General features: G+C 34.4%; 1 protein-coding gene across 1 annotated transcript in view; it reads right to left on the reverse strand.

Moving 5' to 3' along the window:
- DACH2 (dachshund family transcription factor 2) overlaps positions 1–4,808 on the reverse strand; it is a 907,491-nt gene that overhangs the window by 503,823 nt on the left and 398,860 nt on the right. The window lies entirely within an intron of this gene.

Genomic DNA, 4,808 nt, shown 5'->3' on the forward strand with positions numbered 1-4,808 from the left:
TCATTATATGCTAAGTATAGTATTTGACCCTAGAACCCTTTCATTGTGAAACATCTTAAGTTATTAGGGTTCCCGGAGCCATGTTTTGTTAAGCTCCACTGCCTTGTGAAGGCTTCAGTGTAATCTGCAGTAACTGCTGCTGTTTTTCTGAAAGTCCACTTCCATCTACTTTGTATTATCATACATACATTCTTTTTTTTTATTTCCGCATATTATGGGGGTACAAATGTTTAGGGTATGTATGTTGCCCTTGTCCCCTCCTCCCCGAGTCAGGGCTTCAAGCGTGTCCATCCCCCACATACATACATTCTTTAATGGTTATTGCAAAGGACACTTTAGTATCAGCATTAGGGAGCCTATTACAACTCGCCAAAATATTGTTTTCCATGTGTGACAGATGAAGTCCCATTGGTAATTGTCAGTCTGCATATAATCCCTGATGATCTCGATAGTTAACATTTCAAGTTTGAAGGGTAATCACAAAAATGCAGCAGCATGGTGTTAATATCAGGAGATCTTAGATTAGGAGATCTTAGAAAGTTGAGCAAGTCCTTTAGAAAGCTGATCATTATTAACCTGATTGCATTTTCTCTATGGATAGGAATACAGCCTGGAAGCATGCATTCAATGGATAAACACAGAAGCCAGTTTCCTAGCTAATTTAAAATCCTTTTGAAATTTTACTCTTCATGGATAAAAATTATCATCTTATAATAAAATAAAAATACCTTAAAAAATCTTAGATATTTAATGTGAGATAGTGGGAAAAGCACTGGAAGTTAAACCTGAGTTCTAGTTCCAGTTGCAATAGGCAGAATTCCAAAATTCTCCACCATCCCAAGATTTTCAGCCCTAATTGTTAGAACTGTGAAAATGATAAGATATCATGCCTAAGATTATGTTACATTACACAACAAAAGGGATTTTACAGATGTGATTGAGGTAGCTAATCATTTGACTCCAACTTAATCAAAAACAAGATTATCCAGGTGAGCCCCATCTAATCCCATGAGCCCTTTAAAAGTGAAGAGGAAATCAGAGAATGTGCAAACTACTGATTTGAATATGGAGGGGGCCGTGACAGGAAATGCGGGTGGTTTTTGGAAGATGATATAGTTTGGATATTTGTCCCTTCCAAATCTCATGTTAAAATTTGATCCCCATTGTTGGAGGTGAGGCCTGGTGAGAGGAGTTTGGGACATGAAGGCCCATCCTTCATGAATGGCTTTGTGCCATTCGTGGTAATGAGTGAGTTCTTTATTAGTTCATGTAAGAGCTGATTGTTTAACAGAATATGGCACCCCTCTTCTGTCTCTTGCTCCTTCTCTTGCCACGTGACATGTCAGCTCCCCTTCCCCTTCCATCATGCTTGGAAGCTTCCTGAGGTCCTTGCCAGAAGCAGATGTTGGTACCATTGCTTATACAGCCTGCAGAACTATGAGCCAAATAAATATTTGGCCTCAGCTATTTCTGTATAGCAATGCAAATAGACTGAGATGGAAGCCAATAGCAGCCTTGTGCTGACAGCCAACAAGGCAACAGGGACATAAGTCCTACAACTGCAATTAACTAATTCTGCAAACAATTTCAATGAGCTTGTGAGCAAGTTCTTCCCCAGAGCTTCTAATAAGAGCCCAGCCTGGCTGACACCTTAATTTCAGCCTTGTAAAACTCTAAAAAGAGAACCCAGTCAAGCCCATCCAGATTTCTGACATACAAAACTTCAAGATAATAAATGGATGTTGTTTTAAGTTGCCTTTGGTGACAATTAGTTGTGTAACAACAGAAATCTATTATACCAGTTTTGCCATATTGAGCTGTGTGAACTTGGGCAAATGACATCACTATTGTACAAGTGTTTTCCCTCTTTAAGATTAGAGATATAAACTAAACAATCTATGAATTTTTGAGACAGGATTGCACTATGCTGCCCAGTCTGGTCTTGAACTCCTAGACTCAAACAATCCTCCCAGCTCAGTCTCCCAAGTAGCTTGGGCTACGGGCATGCACCACCATGCCTGGCTCCAATAATCTATGAATTTGATCATTATAACCATATGTCAAATACAAATGATTCATTAACTCCAAAGTATGCTTAGTTTTTCACTTTTTCATCTGTCTATTTTAGTTTGTATTTTAAGTTATATTAAGTTGTAGGATTTGTTCTCTGGAAAATTATAAAAAAATAAAACACAAAATGTATACATAAGGCTGTAGCATTATCTTCACCTGATAGCTGTATATAATTAGTCAATATATCTGAAAACTGCTTTGAAAAGTTAAAAGTGCTAAAGAACTTAAAGGAAATTCTGGCACATGCTACAACATCGAAGTGAAATAGGGCAGTCACACACACACACACACACAAACAAATACTATATGATTCAACTTATATGAAGTACCTAAAGTAATAAAACTCAGAAACAAAAAGTAAGAACATGGTTGCCAGGGGCCACTGGGAAGGGAAATGAGGAGTTATTCAATGCCTAAAGAGTTTGTTTTGCAAGTTGAAAAACATCCAGACAACTGTTACACAACAATGTGAATATAGCTATTACTGAACTGTACACTTAAAAATAGCTAAGAAGGTACATTTTATGATATGTATAATTTAGTACAATTTAAAAATAAAGTGGTTAACATGGTAAATTTTTAGTTATATGTATTTTACCACAATTTTTAATATATTAAAAAGAGTGTTGTTACTGTTTGCAGTTATTAATCTAGACAATAGAGTTACATCCTGCAGTTTACATACTAGAAAAGTAATTTTCTAACCTTAATGCTGGTACTGAAAAGAGCTACCAACTCTCCCAACCATTTCCTACATTTATACCACATAATTTATATCCTGAGATGTCCTTACTGCCAAGGTAGGATTCAAGAGTTCAAGTTTTGCATTTTAATTTCACAATAGTATTTTTCTTAATATATCTGTAATGCATTTCATGTTTACACACAGATTTTTCTCATTATTTTTTCTTACTTATTTCTTACTTTGATAGAAAAACATTTTAAGGCATTTCTCCTCCAAAACCTTTGCCTAAATTTCTTTCCTTCTTTGAAATAATAAAGACAATTTTCATAAAAGATAGATCATAGCATGTGACTGGGAAATAGGGAACTAAATTCTAATTTTCTTTGTTGTTGATTATGGCATAACTATGGATAAGTTGCTAGACTTTAGTAAATGAGCATGAAGATCTTTAAGGTTGCCATGGCAGTGGACATGCTTTATGAGCAACTAGATGTTGCAAGATGAAAAAGTTCCAGAGATCTTTTTGACAACAATGTGAATATAGTTAACACTACTGAACTATACAATTAAAAATAGTTCAGATAGAGTTCAGATGGTACATTTTATGTTATGTGTATTTTACTACAACTTAAAAATAAATAAGTTGTTTTCTCGTTTTTTTTTTTTTTTTTCATTTTCCCTTACTTTCATTTTGAAACCAGATATATTTGGGTAGATTAAAAAGATCACAAGTACATCTTGAGACAGTGCAGCCCAGAAAACTGGATAGACTAATACACCTTAAAAAAAAGTCCTGTTCCTTCCTAAATTATAATTTCCAGAAGGCAGCACAATGCCATAGGCCAGCAATGGACTGTAGACTCAGAAATTCTGCTTGAATTTACCTGTGCCATTGATTCAGTTTGTGACCCTGAGAAACTCGACCTCTCTACCCTTCTTCTGCTAAATGGGTGCCAAAATGATTTGACTGGAGGAATAGTAAGAAATTGGTCACTCCTCTCTCTAAACTCCTCCATAATAAAATGTCCGAAAAGAAAAACGAAACGGCCATGTGAATATCTTTGAGCAGAATTTTCCACTTTAAATAGATTATCATTTTATATAATAGTGGTGGCACCATACTATTACTTTGATAATGTTTTAAATTATTTGATAAGGTGTCAGTGAAGTTGTTTTTCCTTTTTTTAGCTTTTCCAAGTCAGCAACAGTATCACTTTCAGTTAATTCAAAAATCTTTTTTCTTCACTGTTTTAAGTAAATAAACCTACCAAAATCCAACAGCTGACAAAGATTATTTTCTTATTTCCTTCTAGCTTCCAAAGACTCAATATGAATAAACTCTTTCTATAAAAGAGAACTCTTTCCTAAAAATATAGTATTTTCTCCTCATACCTTTTACTTACATCTTTTGTTTAACCATGAGAAAAAAAATAAAACAATGTAATTTGCTTGTTTAAGATTCTGCTTTTATAACATTTCCTCATGAGTACTTTTGACTCACAGTAGACTGTTTTGCCATTTTCCGAAGCTAAACGAAATTAATAATGGCCATGGCTCTTGTGGGTCTCCATTTTGGTTGAGAATCTCTTTGATACTACTGAGGATAATTTGATTCTCTAATTTCTACTAGCGACAAGACAATGTTATAAAAATAGCAACATGGTCCAAGTACCTAAAATTTATTTCTAATACAAGATAAGCTTGGAACAAAATTTTACCAGTTTACATATAAATAATTAACTTCAGATTTATGTCCTATAAAGGCCTGTAAGAATAGGATGGGCACATTCCTGATGGCTAAACCCACAGTCTAGTTCAAGGTTAAAAAAATGCCCTGACACAGCTCAAATTGTAAAACCATAGGTTTACTATTGAGTAAATGTATTCACACTTTTATATTCACTGTTTAACACCTGAAACCACAAAATTTATCCTCAAATATAGGTAAGAGAGTAAAACGATTATTAAAAACCTCTTCAAAGTTTACACGAGGAAATTGTATTTATAAATGAGAAATGAGATTATGTATTTATTATGTTTTTGCTTTTAT

Source organism: Propithecus coquereli, unplaced genomic scaffold, assembly GCF_000956105.1.
Source record: "Propithecus coquereli isolate 6110/MARCELLA unplaced genomic scaffold, Pcoq_1.0 Scaffold257, whole genome shotgun sequence".
In the NCBI taxonomy this organism is placed as follows: Eukaryota; Metazoa; Chordata; class Mammalia; order Primates; family Indriidae; genus Propithecus; species Propithecus coquereli.